Below are 24,128 nucleotides of genomic sequence, written 5' to 3'. Positions count from 1 at the left end.
TTTTTTATATATATTTTTTGTTTTACTTTTGTTTTGCTTCCCTTGCACCCTCCCCATCACTTTGCTGAGTTGCCAGACACGACTGAATCGCCTCCTCATTTCTCCTGACTTCAGGCAGTACATGTCTCAGGCACCTAATGGTGAGGCACGTATGACTGCCCGGTAAAAATCTGTATTGATCGGCATGCATCAGAGCTCTTACTGTGTTAGCTAATCCCTGGCAAAGTATCTTGCTCAGCATTTTGTGGTCTGTATAGAACAGAAGAGCAGGCAAAACATGATGTCTAAAGGGACCTTTCCCAACTTTAGTAAAACAACAATTGTTGCTTCCCGTCCAGAACTCAGTAGTTCCCCCATGGTCACAGCTTCTTGGAACATTTGCAAAAATCTGTCTTCCAATTTCTCACTATACATTTGGTACCAGTCTGCTGGGATGCCATTGGGTCCCTGTGTTTTGTTAGTGCTCAACTCCTTGAATGCTGCCTAAATTTCCTCCAGTTTTATGGGTGCCATGAACCACACTCTGTTCTTGGTGCAGTTTTTCCAGAGTAGGCACCACAAGTATGGTGTATTCTCCCTGATCCGTTGGTGCTTGGGGATTCTGGTATAATTGTTAGTAATAGTCATAGAACACTGTGTTTATAACTTCTTGCATCTATATGGTAGTTCCACTGTGTAGGAAAGTAGCCTCTTTCTAGCATGGTTACCCCCACTTTTGGCCTGTTTGTGAGTGTGTGTCAGTGTGTTTTTACTGTGTCACTGGGATCCTGCTAGCCAGGACCCCAGTGCTCATAGTTTGTGGCCTAATGTGTATGCCTGTGTAGTGCCTAACTGTGTCACTGAGGCTCTGCTAACAAGAACCTCAGTACTTATGCTCTCTCTGCTTTTTAATTTGTCACTGTAGGCCAGTGACTTCATTTACCAATTTCAATTGGCATACTGGACCCCCTTTATAAGTCCCTAGTATATCGTAGTACCTAGGAACTGAGGTTGGAGGAGATCCATATGGGCTGCAGCATTTCTTTTGCCACCCATAAGGAGGTCAGACAAACCCTTACAAAGGACTGCCATTGCAGCCTGCGTGAAATAGTGCACAAACTATTTCACGGCCATTTTCACTGCTCTTAAGTAATTTACAAGTCACCTATATGTCTAACCTTCACTTGCTGAAGGTTAGGTGCAAAGTTACTAAGTGTGAGGGCACCCTTGCACTAGCAAAGGTGCCCCCACATAGTTCAGGGCCATTTCCCCGGACTTTGTGAGTGCAGGGACACCATTACACGTGTGCACGACATATAGGTCAATGCCTATATGTAGCTTCACAATGGTACCTCCGAATATGGCCATCTAACATGTCTAAGATCATGGAATTGTCCCCCCATTCCAAATCTGGTATTGGGGAGCCAATTCCATGCATCCTGGGGGCTCCACTTTGGACCCCCAGTACTGCCAAACCAGCTCTGAGGCTTGTACTGCAGCTACAGCCGCTGCCAACTCACAGACAGCATTCTGCCCTCCTTGGGTCTGGGCAGCCCAGTCCAAGGAAGGCAGAACAAAGCAGTTCCTCTGAGAGCAGGGTGTTACACCCTCTCCCTTTGGAAATAGGTATTGCAGGCTGGGGAGGGGTAGCCTCCCCCAGCCTCTAGAAATGCTTTGAAGGGCAAGGATGGTGCCCTCCTTGCATAAACCAGTCTACACCGGTTCAGGGACCCCTTCTTCCCGGATCTGGTGGGAAACTGAACAAAGCAAAGGTGAGTAACCACTCCCCTGTCCCTCACCACCCCAGGAGTGGTACCCAGAGCTCCTCCAGTGTGTCCCAGACCTCAGCCATCTTGCTTTGCAAGGTGTGGAGGCACTCGAGTGCTCTGAATGGCCAGTGCCAGCAGGTGACATCAGAGACCCCTCCTGATAGGCCCATACCTGATAAGGTAGCCAAACCCCCTCTCAGGGATATTTAAGGTCTCTCCTGTGGGTACTCTTCAGATTCTACTTGCAAGTTTCCTTCAGGAATCCTCTGCAACAACTTCAGACTCCTCTGACCTCGGATCAACCGCAGCCTGCTCCAAGAAACGCTGTAACTGCAACAAAGTGGGCTCCACCCCTCGGGTGGTGATGGACAGGGGAGTGGTTCCTCCTCTTTGCTTTGTCCAGTTTCCCACCAGAGCAGGGGTCCCTGAACCGGTGTAGACTGGTGTATTCTAGGTGGGCACCTTCTGTGCCCTTCAAATCATTTCCATAGGCTGGGGGGGCTACCCCTCCCCAGCCTGTAATACCTATTTCCAAAGGGCGAGGGTGTAACACCCTGCTTTCAGAGGTAATGCTTTGTTCTGCCTTCCTGGGACTGGGCTGCCCAGACCACAGGAGGGCAGAACCCTGTCTGTGGGGTGGCAGCAGCTGTAGCTGCAGTGCATGCCTCGGAGAGCTGGTTTGGCAGTACTGGGGGTCCATGGTGGAGCACCCAGGATGCATGGAATTGGCTCCCCAATACCAGATTTGGAATGGGGTGGGGGTGAATTCCATGATCTTAGACATGTTACATGGCCATATTCGGAGTTATTATTGTCAAGCTACATATAGTTATTGACCTATATGTAGTGCACACGTGTAATGGTGTCCCCACACTCACAAAGTGATTCACTGTTGCACACTACAATTAGAACTGTGGTTGCACTTACCACGCACAAGAAAGACAAACAAGGGCATTAATTATATCCCATATAACTTTCCTGCATGCCTAGGGTTAAACTAAAAGGAATAAAAATAATCCAAGAAATACAAATGTCCACTCAGGGTTTAAACAGTTAGGGTGGCACAGTTTGGTTTCACTGTGTGTTGTGAAAAACCCTTCAAAAGCAAATTCCTCAAATGTGAGATACAGGCATAAATGACAATTTAAATCCAAGAGCTATGCTATTAGAGAAAGAAGTCACGTAAGTGCTCTTTTAAAATTGCACTGTCACTTTTTGTAGTACTTGAGCTCAAGCAGATTTCCTGAAGCACATTTAGGCAAGTGACTACAATAATAATGTAGAATGTTCAGAAATGCATTTATTTCTTCAAGATAAGCACTCTGCCAAAATACGAGGTACGAAATTCACCAGCTGTTCTAGGAAAGTGTAGCGCTCAAAGAACAAACTCCCTGGAGAATACTAGTCACTTAGCTGCAGTCTTTTCCGGAGTGCTAGAGGAATGCCTGGTGTCAGCTGATACAGGAACGAAGAAAAGAATTGTCTCAAATGTCCTAAATACAAGGATGACAGCAAGGGCTGGACTGCCAAATCAAATCCTGAGATCAGGAAGCAAAACAAAGCCAAGCAGGGAGGCATGCTTCACTCTGCTATTTATAGCCAATCAGGAAAGCAGTTGAGTTTCCACATGTGGATGAGTCACCAAGCACAATAAGCACATGTCGACACCACACCCAATTAGAAGCGCATGTCTACACCTGTACACATTAGCAAACAAGTATTGGTAAAACAAGCATTGATAAAAACAATTGTGTAACAGCACATTATGTTTACTTAGAAACATGAAGGTTTAACCAAGAAGGGAGATATGATTTAACCCTAATCCCTGGGGATGCTGACATATAACGCAGGAGGCACCTTGGGGATTCCTGACGGTGATAAGCGGAGAGTAGATCTGCAATAGAGTGGTTACTTCCTTTATCATTCACTATATGTTTACTTCCCTGTGGGGATGTAAACCATCCTGTTTGGAGATTTTTACCTAACCAACAGTGTGAGTGTACATTCTCAGAGTTCCTATGAGTATGTTTTAAAGTTGGGCAGTGGGATTGGTCCACTGGGCCTATGTCAAATGCAGGAAGTGCTAGACAGGGTTGCTGTCCCAATAAAGCCATAGATGGGCAAAAACTTTGTGCATATGGCTGTAAGAGAGAACAGGGTTGCTGGTTCTCTTCAGCTGGAGCAGGGCAGGGCTGCTGCCCTATAAGCTCCATACCAGGACAGGGCTGCTGTCCTAGGTGCTTAGAGGTAGTGCAGGGCTTCTGCACTAAAGTTGCTCTGGGAGGGCTGGAGGGATGCTCCATATTTACTAAAATGGTGAAATTTTGCACATCTGGATTAGTAGTTCCACAGAGAGGTACTTGTCTCTCTGGGAGTCCAACTGTGGTAGCTGAGGGCTCCCTTGTTACAGGTTCCACTATAGGAGAGGTTTCTCCCACTACAGAAATGGTATCCTTAGTGGCAAGGTATACTTTGATATCCTGTTCACCTGTTGGTGGAGAGGAATCCTGAGATTTCAGGCCTTTTTCTCTCCTTTGCCTTTTCATTTCACCAAAAATGACGAAAATTCTTCAGGGATACCCAGCATGGATGCATGGGTACTAAACTCTACCTCAGCCCAACCTGAGGCCTCTAGGTCATTCCCTAAGAGACAATCTACTGGTAAGCTAGGTGATACCACCACCTGCTTAAGGCCAGTAACTCCACCCCAACTAAGTTGAACTACAGCTAAGGGGTGGAGACTGAGTGGAGTTATTGACAGTAACTTGGTACTTCTGTCCAAGGAGGTGTTGTGCAGGTGACACCATGTTTTCAGTCACCAAAGTGATACTGGCACCTGTGTCCCTGTAGGCCTGGGCCTCAACATCATTTATTAAGATTGACGGCCTGTACTTATCCATGTTAAGGGGACAAGCAGCCAATGTGGCAAAGTCAATGCCACCAGGTGTGACAGAAACTGTCTTGGGACGGTCTACCCCAGTTTCTATTATGGTCCCAAAAGTGAACCCAACTACTCCTTTAGTTTGACTATTGCCAGTAGTCCTACCACTATTACCACTACTGCTAGGGGCACTAGAGTTTGATGTCTTAGTGGTGGTAGGCTCAGGGGCCTTACCTGTGCAGGACTTATCCCCTGGCCAATGGCCTTTATTTCTACACACATAGCACCAAGGCTTTTTCTGATTGTGTGAAGATTTAGAAGAAGATGACGTTTTATCCCCACCCCCGAGGAGTGTTTTGGACCTGAAGAAGGATCTATGTGTTTACTTTTATCCGCATGCTTGTCCTGAGATTTTTCACCATCTTTCTTCTTGCCATCCTTCTCACCCCCTGTATGAACTTTTCTGTACACCCTTGTTCTGACCCATTTGTCAGCCTTCTTTCCCAATTCTTGGGGAGAAGTCAGATCTGAGTCCACAAGATACTGATGCAACAAGTCAGATACACAATTATTTAAGATATGCTCTCTCGGAATCAAGTTATATAGGCGTTCATAATCAGTCACTTTACTGCCATGTAACCATCCTTCTAGGGCCTTCACAGAACAGTCCACAAAGCCCGTCCAGTCCTGGGATGGCTCCTTTCTGGTCTCTCTGAAAGCAAGTCTGTACTGTTCAGTGGTTAAGCCCAGACCATCCAAGAGTGCATTTTTAAGAACCTGGTAATTATCTGCATCATCCTCTCTGACAATAAGAAGTCTGTTTTTACCCCTGCCAAAGAAGGATAACCAAAGGATACCAACCCACTATACATGAAGGACCCTCTGAACTTTACAGGCCCTCTTAAGTGCAGCAAACCACTTGTTGATGTCATCACCATCCTTGTTAGGAGGGACAACTTTGTGCAGATTCCTAGAATCAAATTAAGGTTCCCTAACATTTGTATTCCTAAAACTGCTGCTGCCACCATGGGGAACTAACCCCAAACCCTTTCTCCGCAGCCAAGGATTCCCTGTATAAGGCCAACTGCTGCTGCATTAGCGTCAGTCTGGCCTCCTCTAACCTCAGCTTTCTGAGTACCCTATCTAGGGGCTGGTCCTCAGGGTTAGAATTATGTGAAGCCTCTGAAACAGAGGTAAAATGAGTGTGCAGAGGCAGACCTATTTCTAAAAGGGGCCAATAGTGACCTTGCTTCTAGGGGTGAAGGGAGCACTACTTGAGTGTGAACCTTTACCACTACCAGTTATACTAGGGGGCCTGTTTCCAGATTGGTCTGTGGAAGGACCCTCCCCAGGATTGTCATCTTGCTCCTCTGAGATTGTCTGGTTGGAATTATCCTCTACTTCTTCTTCAGTGCTGATTCCCTGGTCATCCTGGAGGAGGAGATTTAAGAGGTACTTCTTATTGGGGTTCTTCCCAATCCCTAAATTTCTTTCAATGGAGAGCCCCTTCAAGCTTTTATAGTTTAGTTTAAATTGTCATAGGTAGAATAACAGAGCTAACGTTTTGGAGAAAACTTTTCAGAACTTTGTAAAAACTTTTGCAAAGGTTAAAGAACTTTTAATAAAGTTAGAAAACGGTTTCTAGGTATATATTATATATGCTCTAAGTATTGTAGCAAGCTTTTCTTGTGAAAATCACAGGTAACAAAGTGGTAAAGCAATTGCAAGTACTTATTCCACCGCTGCACCATCAATTTAGGAGGCTGGCCTGGTCTGTAGTGGGTACTTTGGGTAATTACACCTTATACCAGGTCCCGTTATCCCTTATTAGTGAAATGTAGTAACTTAGGCTGAACTAGGAGACATGCAATACCACTTATAGTTACACAGTACTTATACACAAGTAAAGATAATATTCAGTTTTACCAAAAATAAAGGTATTTATTTGGGTAACAGTACCAAAAATATCTTAGAGACAATACTCCTTCTGGGGGTAAGTATTATACACAATGTATACACTAGACACCAAAATTAGACAAGTAAATAGTCACAGAACAATGCAAACAGTAGGAAATCCTATTCAATGCAATGGGAGAAAATAGGTCTAGGAGCAACACAAACCATATACTAAAAAAGAGGAATGAGAATCACAAATTCCCCCCTAGACAAGTGTAGTGTGTGCAGAGTTGCAGACGCCACTACACGACTGAATACAAATTTGTGTATATTGCTTCGATGATTTTTGTTCGGCCGTTCATATTGCTTTTGGAGCTCCATCTTCAAAAGTTAACTTGTCTGCATTTCAACGACATTTTAAAAGCAGCCAAGTGGTGGTAATATTTTTTGCATTATTTCACATCTGTTTACAAAAGTGTTATTTCCAGACGACTATACTTGCCAGCATTACAGCATTTTGCCCACGTGGCAAGGATTTCTCCATTTTATGCTAGTGGTGGCATTGTGCAGCATTATTTTTAGAATTCTTTATTCATACCACTTGGGTATTACTTCACCACCGACATTAACGTCCTGCTAATGACTAGTGCCCTTTCCAGAACTGGGCCATTGTGCCTAAACTAAAATGTAATGTCGGTGTTTAGTTGTGAGGGTTGTAGCCATCTTTGATGACAAGCAGCCTCCTATACCAGGGCAGTAAAACACCCGCTTCTCAGGGTTGTTTTTGCAAATAAATAAGAGAAAATAGAAATAGACGCATTCAAATTAATTGTCAGATACGAAACAAAATGTTCACAAAAAGTAACAGCAGGGGAAGTCCCGAGAATTCAGTAAAGCAGCTACATTTATGTAATTTGTGTGTTACTACTCCCAGAAAAGGTCATGACTTACTGGTGTTATTTCTCTCTTTTTAGAACATTTCTTGGCTTTGCCACTGTTTCGGATAACTATTTGGAAAAGCGGCAAGATACCAACAAATAAGATGGAATTTGAGTTTTTTTTTTTTTAAAGATAATACCCACTCTTAATCGTTCTAAGACAGTTTAGTATTTTGTAGAATAAGTCCCATAATGCTTCGAATATGTTGCCATCACTACACCCCACAAACGTCCAATCAATTCACAAAAATGCCAGGGTCAGCGGAAGTGACATCACGTCATTTAATCTCCCCCCCCATCGTGTCAACCTTTTCTTAGCTGTTTCTCAACTGTCTTTTTTTAAAATCTCTTGATGTATCATTTGCGACCCTCCTGTCTTCACCTTAATCTCAAAACATATCTTGCCTAATGAGCTACTTATAATATCTCACATCTGCCCCTCTCTCACATGATCTTCTCACCTTTTCTGTGGCTTCTGCCTTTTACCTATCTCCCACAACGTTTATAATCCGTGGTCTCTTTTTCACACCTGTTTGCCTCTATATCACCTCCATACTCCTCTCCTCCTCTCAGCCTCTCCCTTCGCTGTATTTTCTAAACTGTATCTGTCTTCTTATTACCACTGTAGGAAAATGCCTCTCATGGCATGGTTACCCCCTAACCCTTTGCCTTTTGTTGATGCTAGTTATGATTGAAAGTGTGCTGGGACCCTGCTAACCAGGCCCCAGCACCAGTGTTCTTTCCCTAAACTGTACCTTTGTTTCCACAATTGGCACAGCGCTAGCACACAGGTAAGTCCCTTGTAACTGGTACCAAGGGCCCTGTGGCCAGGGAAGGAGTCTAAGGGCTGCAGCATGTAGTATGCCACCCTGGAGACCCCTCACTCAGCACATGCACACTGCCTCACAGCTTGTGTGCTGGTGGGGAGTAAATGACTAAGTCGACATGGCACTCCCCTCAGAGTGCAAGCCCACACCCCACTGCCTGTGGCATAGGTAAGTCACCCCTCTAGCAGGCCTTACAGCTCCAAGGCAGGGTGCACTATACCACAGGTGAGGGCATAGTTGCAGGAGCACTATACCCCTACAGTGTCTAAGCCAAATCATAGACATTGTAAGTGCAGGGTAGCCATAAAGAGTTTATTGTCTGGGAGTTTGTCAAACATGAACTCCACAGATCCATAATGGCTACACTGAATTATGGGAAGTTTGGTATCAAGCTTCTCAGCACAATAAATCCACACTGATGCCAGTGTGGGATTTATTGAAAAATGCACACAGAGGGCATCTCAGAGATGCCCCCTGTATACCAGTCCAATTCCTAGTGTTAGGCTGATCGGTTCCTGCCATCCTGCCACATCCAGACTGGTTTCTGGCCACATGGGGCGAGTGCCTTTGTGACTCTGGCCAGGAACACAGCCTGTAGTGGGTGGGGGTGCTTCTCACCTCCCCCTGCAGGAACTGTAACACCTGGCGGTGAGCCTCAAAGGCTCAACCCTGGTGTTACAGCGCCCCATGGCACTCCAGCTAGTGGAGATGCCCGCCCCTCTGGACACAGCCCCCCCCCCCCCCCCACTTTTGGCAGCAGTCCAGAGGAGATAATGAGAAAAACGGGGGGGGGGGGTCACCCACCAGTCAGGACAGCCCCTAAGGTGTCCTGAGCTGAGGTGACCCCTGCCTTAAGAAATCCTCCATTTTGTTTTTTCAGGATTCCCCCAATAGGAAAAGGGATGTGCCTCCCTCCCATCAGGAAGGAGGCACAAAGAGGGTGTAGCCACCCTCCAGGACAGTAGCCATTGGCCACTGTCCGCAGACCTAAACACACCCCTAAATTGAGTATTTAGGGGCAACCCTGTACCCAGGAAATCTGAATCCCGCAACCTGAACGAAGGACTGCTGACCTGAAAGCCCCGCAGAGATGACGGAGACAACAACTTACTTGGCCCCAGCCCATCCGGCCTGTCTCCAGACTCCTAGAACCTGCACAGCGATGCATCCAGCTGGACCAGCGACCTCTGAGGACTCAGGGGACTGACCTGCTCCTAAAGGACCAAGAAACTCCAGAGGACAGTGGCTCTGTCCAAATCTACAACAAAGAAACCAACTTTAAAGAAGACTCCAGCCTCACTCCGGAAGCGTGAGTCTCCACGCTCTGCACCGGATGCCCCCGGCTCATGTCCAGAAGAACCAACACCACAGAGAGGACCCCCAGGTGACTCCAACGATGTGAACACCCTGAGTCTACCTCCCTGCACCCTCACAGGGACCTCAGAAGAAAGGATCCAGAGGCTCCCCAGACCGCGACTGCCTGGAAACAAAGGAACCCAACGCCAGGAGAACACTGCGCCCACAGCCCCCAGAACAGAGAGGAACTAACCACTGGTGCAGGAATGACCAGCAGGTGGCCCTCATCCAATCCCAGTCAGTGGCTGGCCCGAGAAGCCCCCCCCCCCCCCACCCCCTGGTATCGCCAGAGTGACCCCTCGGGTCTTTATTGTTTCCTATCTGCAACCAGACGCCTTTGTTCACACACTGCACCCGGCCGCCCTTGTTCTGCTGAGGGTGGATTTTGTGTGCCTGTTTGGGACCCCCCCCCAGTGCTTTACAAAAAAACCCTGGTCTGGTCCCTGAGGACGCAGATACTTACCTGCTAGCAGACTGGAACCGGAGCACCCCTGTTCTCCACAGGCGCCTATGCTATTTGGGCCCTACATTGACCTCTGCACCTGGCTGGCCCTGTGTTGCTGGGTGTTTGAGGTTGACTTGAACCCCCATCGATGGGCTGCCTATTCCCAGGAGATTGAATTTGTAAGTGCTTTACTTACCTGAGAAACTAACCATTACTTACTTCCTCCAGGAACTGTTGATTTTTGCACTGTGTCCACTTTTAAAATAGCTTATTGCCATTTTTGCAAAAACTGTATACTACTGTTTTAATTCAAAGTTCCATACTTACCTGTGTGAAGTACCTTACAATCTATGTACTTACCTAAATTCTGAATCTGATGGTTCTAAAATAAATTAAGAAAATAATATTTTTCTATATAAAAACCTTTTGGCCTGGAGTTAAGTCTGAGTGTGTGTTCTCATTTATTGTGTGTGTACAACAAATGCTTAACACTATCCTCTGATAAGCCTACTTCTCAACCACACTACCACAAAATAGAGCATTATTATTATCTCATGTTGCCACTATCAACCTCTAAGGGGAACCCTTGGACTTTATTTACTATCTCAAAGTGAGAGATAGTGTGCACACAGAGCCATCTTCCTACAACCACATTCTCTAACATATATAAGCTGTCTCCCATTCATCTGTCACTTTATCACTACTCTCTAAATTGTCTCGCTTCTTGCAGATGTCACTTTCTCAGCTGTCCCCCTCCCTACTCCTCCAAGCTGTCTTTCTAACTTGTGTCTTTTGTGTGCCATTCTCTGCAACTTTCTGCTGCTCCTTGTCATCTTTCTCTTCTCTTTCACTGTATCATACCTCTCACACGGTCAACCAGTCTCAATGCTCTTCCCTTCTCTGTTATTCTTAGCTATCTCTTCTATGTGTTGATCACCTATTGCTCTCACCCTGTTTCACTTTTTCATTTCTGTCTATTTCTCCTTGATGCCGGCTTAATCCCTCTTTCTGCCTCTCTCTTAAAACACACACACAAGTTATTATTCTTGTGGGGACTATATGTGGACATCTGCCTTGAGGGGACTACCGTTTCCCAATGTTTTAAAAATATGCCAAACACAGAAACATGTTAAGAAAATTAAAAATAAAGGATCCTGCTTCAAATCTGAAAATAAGTTATTTAATTGTGTGCACAGAACCCCTTTTGTGGGACTTGATCACGTGTTATCATCCTTAAATATCACTTGGGATTGATTACTTGGGATGCAATACATTCATAAAAACATTGTAAAATGTTTTTTTTTTCAGTGCTTTGCCTAAATTTCCTAATAGTTTCACACACACCCATCCACTCATTCACTAACACAACTAGAAAAACATTACTGCATCTTCTCACACACCCGCAAAACTATAATTGCAGTCACTAACAGACCGGCAGAGCCACTCACACAACCAATGAGCCATCCAAGCACTCACACACTCACTTACAGTGATATACATATAGACATATGGCAACAAGTATTCATACATTTACAATGTAACAAAACATATAGGTTATCTTTCTTTAAATAAAAAAAGGTGGTTCCAAAAAGGACCTTATGTGTTTTGAAAACGTTTTGTGCTTTGTTTTAAAACAAATTGTAACTATAACAAATTATCTGGTGAAATTCACAGAACCTTTGCAAATCGTCTTATTGAAAAAAGTAGCATTTGTGGTTTACCACACCCTGTACAAATGCTGACAGACTGCTCACTAACTAAACAACTTTGTTGCACACTGCAAAAGAATGCAACTTTTAGCATCTGCTGAATACCAGCAGGACTGTTCGCTGTAACAGCTGCAGGCACTGGGTCTCCAGGAGCAACTCAAGGTGCAGCAGATGCTGTTGGTGACTGCGCTGCATCCCGCTCCATTTCTGATCTCGTGAGGTGACGGGGAGGGATGGTTTGCAAGTGCTTCAGTATCCTGCTGGTGCCATGCGAGTACTTCTTACTAGTCCCTCCAGATAGTTTTGCTGCAAAGGCTGCATTTTACAACCTTTGCAACAGCCTTTTTGCCAGAAGGTATAGAGAACAACTCCAAGAAATGTATTCCTTTCTGTGGCACTTGTTCTTCCTTTTCTTGTTCTCTGTTATTCTTCCTGCTGGTCTCTTACCTTCTAAGGCCATTTTAGAATGTCCCCGTCCCCCCACCCCCCCCCCCCCCCAAAAAAAAAACAAAGAAAGAACTAGTTCCTCCTGTGCTGCAAAGGTGTGAAGAATGAGACGAAAGCCAAGTCTGTAGCTAGTACTTGCTGCGGGCTTTCGAGAAGCTTTAAGCCCATCCTGTTTTTTTTTTTTTTTTTTAAATCGCTCACCTGACAAACCATTATTTAGGCAGTAATTCTGTCCCAATTAAATTACTACAAAGTTCTGCACATGGGAGCCAACAAATTGGTCAGAAGACGACTCCAGCGGGCCTAAAATACAGCAGCTAGGCTGCCAATCTACGTCCCCAAATTGTGGTCTGTATCCAGTTTCTTGGCAAGCTGCACTGGCTCCCTGCTGATAAGGGTATTCACTCCAATGCATTGTGCATCAATCATAAGACCCTGAACACCAAGGGAGTTCCCATTCTGTCTGACCTCACCTTACTGACCTTTGTGACCCTTTCACTCAGCCGATCTCAACCTCACCATTGTTCCTTAAATGAGGTGAGCAAGAGCGGGTGGTTGCTCTTTACATGCTCTGGCTGCTTCTCTCTAGAACTCACTCCCCCAGGAAAACCCTAAACCATCTGTTTTTAAGGAATTTTCTTAAGACTTGGATCTTCTCTGTCTAGCCCTCCCCTGCCCCATAAGGTGCCAGAAGTTGCAGCTCATATGTCCCTCTGGGTCCAGCACTGGGAAGCCCTATTGTCATGGTAGCTATGCACATTACAAGCCCCTTTAACATAAGGTTACAGCGAGCTCTGTGCTGCACATTATCAACTGCTACACTCCCTCATGCCCCAGGAGAGCATTCTCAATGGCTAGTCCTGTCTCTTGTCAATCACTGCTTCAAGTACCAATCACCAAAGTAAGAAATCTAGCCATACAGGTTAGTCTGTCACAAACCAGAACATAATTTGTCAACATGGAAAGAGGTTTTAGTGCATATGTCAGTTTTACAAATACCACAAACAGAGTAGAGTGGTCTTAGCGGAAAGGGACTATTTCACAAACTACTGGTTAAATTATTCATCTGGCAAAAAGTTAACAGCAGAGAGGTCAGCCTATTGTAAATGTCTGCTACAATACCCCATCATCCCCGACAACCATCTTACTGAACATATGAATTCACTGCAATCTACTAGTACAGTAATTCATCGGAAAAAAATAGGTCTAAGAAACATGGTCTGTATGTCATAAAACAGATCTTTACTCAGCCATCACTGTAGAGTGAAGATTCAATAAACAGCTTAGAGTTCTGTGAAGCACTACAGAATCATCAGCTGAAGACACGTCAGTGTAGAGGATAGTACAGTCAGAAATAGTACAACTGCTTTTAAAACAGGGTTATACTTTAGATGATGTATGTAACAAGTACTTAAATTCAGTACTAAGGAACTAATACAAATGTAACATACAGTAGCTCTGTATATATTTCTGTGTGAAAAACTTATGAAACATTCACTGGATGATGTAATCAGTGGTCATGTGATGCGTCATCAGTTATGTCAATGACCATGTCATGAGTGATATAATATGAGGTCATAAGCAGTGTATTGGGGGGGGGGGGTTCTCTCTCCCTCTCGGATTTTGAACATGACTACAGCCCGAAATGGATGGAATTACAACAAATTTGACAGAAAGCTATCTCTTGGTCCACAAAGAGCCATTTTTGTTATTCGGTATAAACCCATTCAGTAGTATTTGAAATGTTAAAGAAAAAAACAAATTATATATATATATATATGGACACAGATCCATTGTGACACCTATGCAAAGAGCAGCACTGTGACTGGTTAGCCACAACCTCTGCAGAAAGTTGCCACCACCATTTTATAAACCGGGACACAGTCGGAAGATAGAAAATTGTAGGAGGATGGCTCTCAGTGTACAAAATGACACGCACTGTGCTGATAGTCCAAACACCACCACTTTGGTATCCGGAGATAAAAAGCAGAAAGCTTATTGTGCTGTTTTTGTGGTAGTGTGGGTGAGCAGTTAGGCTCATCTTGGAGATGTGCTAAATGTTTGTTGTACTCACAGTATCAATAAATCTGGCCACACACTCAGAAGAATAACTCAAGACCAATTTACAAAAATTCTTCAGATTTTTTTTAAATGAAATCTTAAAGACCTAGTTAATCATCATATGGTAAGTACTTCTTTGTTATGATTTTTCAAAGTTTAGAAAATATATGCTTTTTGTGTGCAATCATGCACCATATGAATGAATGGGATAATCTTCAAAAAGCACATTAAAATCAGGTAATGGTCTCAAAAGTGACACCTTCTATTTTTAGATTGAGAACGCTGAGATCTCCTGTGGGCCAGCCGGAGACGTTTGGGTGGTAACTGGTTCAAGCAGGAACAGCAGATAAAAGTCTTGGAGCTGGTACACAATGGAAAAGAACCACTTGGAAACATGGCACAGGTGGACCTAAAGGTAAGTCCGGTGGGTCCCCTTGGAGGGTAGAGGTCACAAGGGATTAGGGACCCATAATGGTCAGCTGTTTTGGTGTTGCAGGGGCCAGGGAGGCCAGGTGCAGTGCAGGTAGGTCAACCAAGGGCTGTGCATCAGGGAGTCCTTGGAACCAGGGGCAGGTAACTTGGAGGGTACATTGCAGGTCAGCAGTGCCACTCTGGGGGTGGTTCTTCTGTGTCCTGAAGTCCCTCGCCTAGTGTTTGCTTCAGCACTTTGAGAGTTTGGAGTAGACCTTGCTTCTGGGTGTTTGGCTTTGGGGGTCCAGAAGCATGGGCAACGGGGCATCTAAGGCCTGAAAGTTGTATTACAACAAAACATGACACTTTGGTAGAGTCTGGTTCACTGGCCTACAGCTGGTCAGTATACCGGACTTCACTGGTTCCTTGCTTGCAGGTGAATGCTACATTCACTTTGAGGGAGGTTCTTGGCAAGTTTCAGAAGGCTGGAGGTGCTCTGGGGTTGGAGTCCTTCATGTTTCCAGTCAACACCTCAACTGTGATTGTTGTCTTAGGAGCAGCAACCAGGGTTTGGCACCACCTTTTTGTTTGTGCAGCGTGATTTCTGTTCTTGTGCCTCAGATCTTCTTTGACCCTGGTCTTCTTGTGTCTGTCAAATTTGATCTGTAGGTCTAGGGATGCCCACTAAACACAGCATTTAGTGGGTGTTAGGGGGAGTACCGCTAGTGGCCAGTGGACCACCTACCTTAGGGTGGCCACACCCAGTATGTGACTACTTCCCATGGAAAGAAGTTACATCATTATCCCAGTTTTGGTTCCACCAGCTTATCCTTTCAAGGGCGCAGGGATTGGATTAAGCAACACTTGGCATGGTAGAAGTCTCAGCAATAGAGTCCAAGTGCTGACAGAGGAACTCTTTGATGGCCCTGAGACTTCAGAACAGGGGGCAAACTCAGTCCAAGCCCTTGGAGGCACTTCACAAGCAGGGAAACACAGCAAAGTCCAGCTGTTGTCCTCTCAAAGAAGGAAGCAGCAACTGCAGGTCAACCCGCCAAAGCACACTCACAGGCAAAGGGGCAGTACTACTCCTACTTTTCAGCTCTTCTCGTTGACATAGGATCCTCTTGATCCAGAAGTTATCTAAAAATTTGTGGGTTTGGGTCCACTACTTATCCCCCTTTCTACTTTTGAAGTAGGCAAACTTCAAATGAAAGTCTCTGTTGTTGACAAGATCCTCCCTGGGCCAGGCTTGGCCCCAGACACACACCAGGGGGTTAGAGACTGCACTGTGTGAGGACAGGCACAGCCCTTTCAGGTATAAGTGTCAGCTCTTACCTGCCCACTCTAGCCCAGGAGACTCATCAGGATATCCACGCTATACCCCAACTCCCTTTGTGCCACAGTCTAGAGGGAATTCACAAACAGCCCAACATCAGTCTGACCCAGGTATGAATTCCACAGGCAGAGGCAAAGGTTGATTAAACAAGAAAATTCACACTTTCTAAAAGTGGCATTTTCATACTGACAATCTAAAAACAGCTTTACCAAAAGATGTATTTTTGAATTGTGAGTTCAGAGAACCCAACCCCTACCTCTATCTGCTCCCAATGGGAAACTGCACAAACAAAATGTTTAAAGGCAGTCCCAGTGTTAAGTTTGAGAGAGATAGGCCTTGCAACAGCGAAAAACACATTTGGTATTATTTCAGGACATGTAAAACACATCAGTACATCTCCTACCTTTAACATACACTGCATCCTGCCCATGGGGCTACCTAGGGCCTACTGTAGGGGTGCCTTACATGTACAAAAAGGGAAGATTTGGGCCTGGGAAATGGGTACACTTGCCAGGTTGAATTGGCAGGTTAAAACTACACACACACAGACACTGCACTGGCAGGTCTTAGCCATGTTTACATGCTTACTCATGTGGATGGCACAATCAGTGGTGCATGCTCACTAGTAGCATTTGCTTTACAGGCCCTGGGCACCTCTAGTGCACTTTACTAGGGACTTACTAGCTAATCAAATTTGCCAATCATAGAAAACCAATTACACATACAGTTTACACAGAGATCACTTGAACTTTAGCACTGGTCAGCAGTGGACAAGTGCCCAGAGTACCAAAACCAGCAAAAACAAAGTCCAGCACAGTCAAAAACACAGGAAGCAAAGGCAAAAAGACAGGAAAAACCACATCAAGGATGCCAGGTCTAACAGTAAGTCTGGGCCTAACTAGTACATGAAATAGAGAAAGTATTTCCCAGAAAAGCAGTACCTATCAGAGATTGACCATCAAAGTACAGACATTGAGAAGTCAAATATGTTGGATACATTCTATCCAAGAAGAAACCCACATCCAGAAGGCAAGTGTCTATGACATTCTTCAAAACTACTGATATAGAAGCAATGTAAGTGAAAACGTAGAAAGGAAATATGCAGTACTTGGATGTGACGGTTGTTTAGTGGTACATGCAAAAGGAAATCTAATTAACCACTGAAAACAGTTGTCAAACAAGAGTTTTCTCATTTGGCTCTTCAACTGTTCAAGACTTGGCGTGGTGAATTATATTTACTTGGAGACTGACTGCAACAAAGATTATTTCAATGCTGTCAAAGCTACTATTCAGTGTTCAATTTTCACAACCTATTTACAAATGTTAAATGATGATATAGAACAAGAAGAAATGATTGCTGCTGAAGTAGCTAAGGATCGTTCTCAAAACAGCCATAGTTCAGGGCCACTGAGTCGGGATCCTCTAAGACAACCTATTATTGAAAATAAAGCAACAATAGCTATGAATGAAGTGGAAACTGCAATGGAGCAAGCAAGACAGAAAGCTGCATATCTGCAACATTTAGTTACACAACTCAACAACGAACAGAAAGACATTTATATCGAAGTAAAATACCAATTAGAACATGGATTTCTTCATGAGAAGAAACCATGCAATTGACCATCCTTCAAGCCCATACTATTATATATTAGTGGTCAAGCTGATACCAGAAAAAGCTTTTTAATTAAAGTGAAGCTCCACTTACCTACATTAGGCAATAGAATCAAACATACTGTTTGTATTAACAGCACCTACTGGATTAGCTGCACATAATATCAAAGAAATAACTTTACGTAGACTATCTATGCTACCAGTTGAAGATGGCATTGAACTGGAGTACCAGAAGGTATCTGGTGAAGCTTGTCATGAAGTGGCAAGAGTTTTGAAGAAATTTAAGATTTTCATTGACGAGTTAAGCATGGTTTCAAATGTAATGCTTGCCTTTGTTCACTTGAGAATGCAACAGATTTTAAAAACAGAATACGACATCTGGTTTGGAGGAAAGCATTGAATTGTTTAGTGACCTACGGCAACTAACTCCTGTAAAAGAATAGCCTGTTTTAAATTCTCTTTTGCATGAAGAAACTTGGTATCAAACAATTCTGAATAATAAACCCACACGGATGCCAATGTTGGATTTATAATAAAATGTACCCAGAGGGCAATTTAGAGGTGCCCCCTGCAAAACCTAACAGCTGTGGCACAGTTGCTGATGGGTTTCTACCAACCTGCCTCCATCAGACAGAAGTCTGCACTCCTGGGGTGAGAGCATCTGTTCTCAGGAGCCAGAACACAAAGCCTTTCATGGGTAGTGATGTTAGACATCCTCCCCCATGTAGGCACTGAGCACCAACAGTCCGCTTAAAAGGCTTTACCCCCTTTGAAGTCTGACCTCTGACTCTGATGGGAGGGGGACACTGAACAGCCATGAGAGGAAAAACTGGTTGGAAAACGTAGCCAGATTAGGAGGAGTGGCCACCTCCATCCTATACCACCCTTTGTGTGTGACAGGTGAGGTGACCACTCCATTTCATTTCCCTCCATCTTAGATGGCAGGAAAATAGCAAATCAGGGTTAGAGATGTGACCCGATTCCCATGGGAAGGGGTCACAATGAGTAGCTACGCCAAGGTAGGTGGCTCATTGGCCACTACCAGGTACTCCCTTAAAAGTCCAATACATGCAGTATTTAGTGGGCATCCCTAGACCTAAAGATCAGATTGATTACAAGAAGACCAGTGACAAAGAAGACACAAGGCACAACAACAGAAGTCCTAATGCAAGAAGAAAAAGGCACCAAACCCTGCCTGCTGCACCCAGGACTTGAGAATGGCCACAAAGGGGCCGACTTGACAATGGAAAGACTCCAAAAAAAAAACCAGAAGATTATCAGCCTTCTGAAAATCACCAAGAATCTCCCTCTGAGTGAAAACATCACTTTCTGCACAGTGCAGGCTCGAAACCAATGAAGACTAGTTCACTGACTGGCGGCTGTCCAACTAACCAGACACACCAGCCCAACCAAAATCCACCAGAGGAACTCGAGGAACAAAGCCTGCCAGAATGCCAGGTTTAGTGGCACTGCACCCTTCTGGACCCAAGATATCCCAATTCCTGGGGTACTGGACCCCCAACATCGAACACCTATAAGAAAAGTCCACTCCAGAGGCAAGCACCAGTCTACGGACTTCAGGACACCCTAGAACCACCCACCAGAGTGGCCTTGCTGACCTGCAATCCACCCTCAAAGTGGCCTGCACCTGGCTAAAAGGACTCCTTGATGCACTACCCTTGGCTGACCTATCTGCACTGCACCCAGCCTCCCTGACCCCTGCATTGTAAAACCAGCCATGCTCTAGGTTACCCTAAACCCCTGCAACCTCTACACTCCAGGGGGTGCCCAATAGACTTACCTATAAGTCCATCTGTGCAGTTTGTTTCCAAGTGGTTCCCTTCTCTGTTCTGCACCACCTCCAAGACTTTCAGCTGTTGCTCCCCCTTGAGCCTGGAATGGCCCAAACTTCTCCATCTGGCCCACAGGACATCTCAACAACCTCGACCTATAAATTGAAGATGACACTTTAGAGCATTGATGGTTTTATATGTATTCTTAAAGTCTTTCCTATTCATTACTATGGTGCGTAATGATGCACAAAAAGACTACGGCCCTCATCATGACAATGGCGATAAATTCCGCTTACCGCCACAGTGATGGCTGCCAACATAGCACCAGGGTGGCGAATATCCGTTCTCCATATTATGACACACACACCAATCCGACAGAATACTGCCACATACACAAATCCACAACCCAAAGGTCAGTGTTAAAGTGTTGGTACCAACACCAATACAGTTACGCCAAGAGAAAAACTCCCACCAAATCATGACCCACAAATCACCACTGCAGACATTCAATGGCGCTAAACCATTGGAGGTACACACCGGCACGCTCAAAATGGACACTGAAATACTAAACCACAACATTGGCCAGTTCCAAACACACACCGGACACTGATATACACCTCCAGCACTATAACACACACCCACAACTCTTTACGAATACAAATTGCCACCACACTGACACCAAGACCACTGCAACAACTAGACACACACCACATACAAGAAATAGTTAGTGTAGAGCCACAGCTGTTTGAAGCACAGGTACAGCAAATATCCATTACCAGGAAGATGGAGCTATGGCAGAGAATCGTGGACAGGTTGAACGCCGTGGGACAGCATCCAAGAACAAAGGAATGGGGAAGGTACGTTCTGTGGCAGCAAGGCACCAGCTAGCCATACAGAGGACTGGCAGTGGACCCCCATCCTCCTCCCCCACAGCTTACCGCATTGGAGGAACAAGTCTTGGCAATACTGCATCCTTAGGAACTCACTGGAGCTGCCGGTGGACTGGACACTGGTGAGTCAACATTTACTACTTATCACCCCACTCCCCTTCCCTCCCACACACTGCACCTGCACATATTACTAAGCCTAATGCCAAGCCCTGCAAGCAGTACTAATGCATAGACAGCCCTCCCAGCCCTGCATGTACACCCATCACAAAAGTGTGCACATCATGGAGAACTAACAATCCCACAATACATCACCATACACAAAGGTGGCAGGGCAACAGCAATGATAAAGGTGAAGCTAGAGATGTACAATAGGTCACAGACATGTAGCATAATGCATCACTTACATCCCCATAGGTGCCCCAGCCAATCTCAGTAGAGAGGAGGTGATACGACTAACCAGCCCACCAACAGAAGATGCCAGTAACTCTGGACTTCTGAATGAACTACCTGGCCCAACAGACTACTGGTCAGTCGGTCACTCCAGCCCACTTCCAGTCAACCACAGAGCCTCCCCCTCAGTATCCAACACCACAGCACCCACCGGCATCCCCATACCTCTGTCCCCAGGACATGTCAATCAGCCTACCTACCTGTACAGGGACCCCAGTCCTCACCTCACACCCAAGACAATCAGGGACCTTGGTCAGTGGCAGTGGGCACACCGTTCAGGGGACACTGGCACAGGGCAACAGGGACACTGGGAGGACCGCTGTGCACCAGGGGGAGGACAAGCCCAGGGAACAGACTCTCCAGGAGGCACTCACCAATGTCCTGGGGGTCTACCAACAATCCCAGGACATGATGGGCCAGATCCTTAACAATATGCAAGAGAACAAGCGGCTGCAAGAGGATCATCAGGAGAACATGGAGGACTTTCAGGCTCTCAACGTCACCATGATCTCCATAGAAGGGGTCCTGGCAGGCATGGCCAACATCATGAGGGAATGGACAGCACACCAGCGGGCTCCTACTACTAGCTAGTCTATTGACCAGCCCTCCACTTCTGCTGCAGCTAGTGGGCAGGAGGCCGCGTCACAGGACCCACAGGCCACCAGCACTGCTCCCCCTGTAGAAGGTAAACCACCCCACAAACATCCCTGCGACCCAGACAGAATCCAGGGACACTTGCCAAGACCAAGACCACCGCCAGGAAATGACTCTCCTGATTGTCCCCCTTGTGTCCCACCCTGTCACCTTGTCCACTTTGAACTGCCTTTGCTCCCCTTTCTACAGCCCCTTGGACACTGGACCTGTGCTACAGACTAGAACAATACCCTGGACTTTCCCCTAACACCACCCCATTCCCTTGCACTTTTCAGTCAATTATTTGCACTACAATAAACACTCTTGAACACAATTTGAGTGACACTGTTTTATGTGTTGAAAATGTGTATTTATGGGGATAGTCACATCTAGTGCAAATGATCTGAACACTGTGATAGCATACAAATAATGACCTGTAGCTGTCTGCAGTAAACACATCAGGACACTTGTCATATCACCAACATCTGTAAAAGGGCAAGCCACAGGTGACAGTAAGTTGAGATGCAAAGGACGTGAATGCCTTCATGCTACATCCAAACAGAAAACATCAATAGTCAGGGGAATGCCTCGTCTCAACTGTGTCTCATTGGAAGAATTGACGTATAACTGATGCTCTGTTCTCATCCTCAGCCTCCTCTTCCTCACTGTCCTCACGGTCCACTGCTGCCACAGGGTCATCTCCAGTCCCCTCCTCTTGCAGAAAAGGCACATGTCGCCTGAGGGCCAGGTTGTGCAACATGCAGCATGCCACTACTATCTGGCAGACCTTCTCAGGTGAGCAGCACAGAGATCCACCTGTCAGATGCAGGGATCTGAACCTGGCCTTCAGGAGGCTGAAGGTCCTCTCGATTATTCTCCTGGTTCACCCATGTGCATCATTATAACGGTTCTCAGTCCCTGTCCTGGCATTCCTTACAGGGAACAGTAGCCACAATAGGTGTGGGTAGCCAGAGTCACCTGCAAATATTGAGGGACAAAATTTAGCCTCACACAATCCTATGGGGATAACTCTTGCAGGCATACACGGACATACAGTGGGTGGGGACTCTGGCTCACCTATTAGCCATACCCTGTGCCTCTGTAGCTGGGCCATCACATTTGGGATGCTGCTATTCCTCAGAATGAAGGCGTCATGCACTGACCCAGGACACTTGGCAGTGATGTGGGAGATGTACTGGTCTGCCAGGCACTCCATTTGCACATTCAGTGAATGAAAACTTGCAATTCCTGAACACCTGTTCATTCCGGAGGGGGGAACAAACGCAATAAGTGTACCATCAACAGCCCCAATAATATTGGGTTTATGTCCCATTGCATAGAATCCGGCCCTCACAGTGGCCAAATCTTCTACCTGGGGGAAAGAAATGTAGCTGCACATGTGCTTCACCAAGGCAGACAATACCCTTGCCAGCACAATTGAGAACATTGGCTGTGACATTCCTGCTGCCAAGCCAACTGTCACTTGGAAAGAGCCAGTTGCCAGGAAATGGAGCACCAATAGAACCTGCATGAGACGGGGGATCCTAGTGGGATGACGGGCAGCTGATATCAGGTCAGTCTCCAACTGTGCACACAGTTCTGTGATTGTGGCACTGTCCAGTCTATAGGTGAGTATAATGTGTCTGTCCTCCAATGTAGCTAAGTCAACAAGGTCTGTACAAGGGGATTTGTCGCCTCATATTCATCCACAGTGGTAGGTATCTAAGGGGCACAAGGGTGAGTACGCCATAACCATATGAACAATGGAACCACCACCTCATTGTGCATACAGCATTAATGTGATGGGACAGAGGGAATGGCAATGTATGTGCAATTTTCAGCAATGACAGTTATGGAATATCTGTATGTAGCACACCACCATGCCTGTCATGTATCTAGGGACAGGTGAAAGTGAGGTAACTCTGCTGATGTTGGGCATCATTGCGGAAGGTGATCTTGTACCGCCTTGCAATTCCTCATTGGCTACCATGGGCTCTATGGAGTACAGTGGCCAATGGGGACCAGCGGTGGATATGTATACCGCCGTGGACGTGACCACAATTTTCTGTCTATAATCTCACTTGATTTCTGACTTTCCACAAGAGAACACCTACACTGTGTGCTGCTGTGACCTGTGTCTGGAACCTACCATGGCCCGTGTGATCGGGGAAAAGGCCCCTGCCTTCACTTCGGAGGAGTTGGAGTTCTTGGCCGATGGAGTCCTACCCCTGTATGGACAGCTGTATGGGCCTCCAGACCAACAGGAGTACTCCTTGGGCATGATGCATGTGGGAAGGTTGCATGGAGATGTGTGTGCAGGCATCGTCTAATTTGGGGGGGGGGGATGTCTGTTGGTAGTGTACATGGTGGGTGCCGGGTGATGTGTGCGCCAGTGGAGTTGGAGACGGGATTTGTGGGCCATGTGTGTGACAGGCTGGATTGAATGTGTAATGCTGTCCTCCTGTCGGTATTACCTCTGCAAGTCAGAGCCCATCAAAAGAAGGGATTGTGGCGTGTCATCACCATGGATGTACAGACCTTGGGGTCTACAGCAGGCAGACCACCCACTGCAGGAAACGGTGGGTGCTTGAGGGCATCACAGCAGCCACAAGGGGGTGAGTACAGTGGGCGTACCACAATAACTGGTAGGTGGAATGGGATCCTGGTGGTGGGTGTGAGTAAGTGGGTTCCCCTTA

This window comes from Pleurodeles waltl, chromosome 3_1, assembly GCF_031143425.1.
Source record: "Pleurodeles waltl isolate 20211129_DDA chromosome 3_1, aPleWal1.hap1.20221129, whole genome shotgun sequence".
Lineage (NCBI taxonomy): Eukaryota > Metazoa > Chordata > Amphibia > Caudata > Salamandridae > Pleurodeles > Pleurodeles waltl.
Note: the sequence above shows the minus strand (reverse complement) of the source record.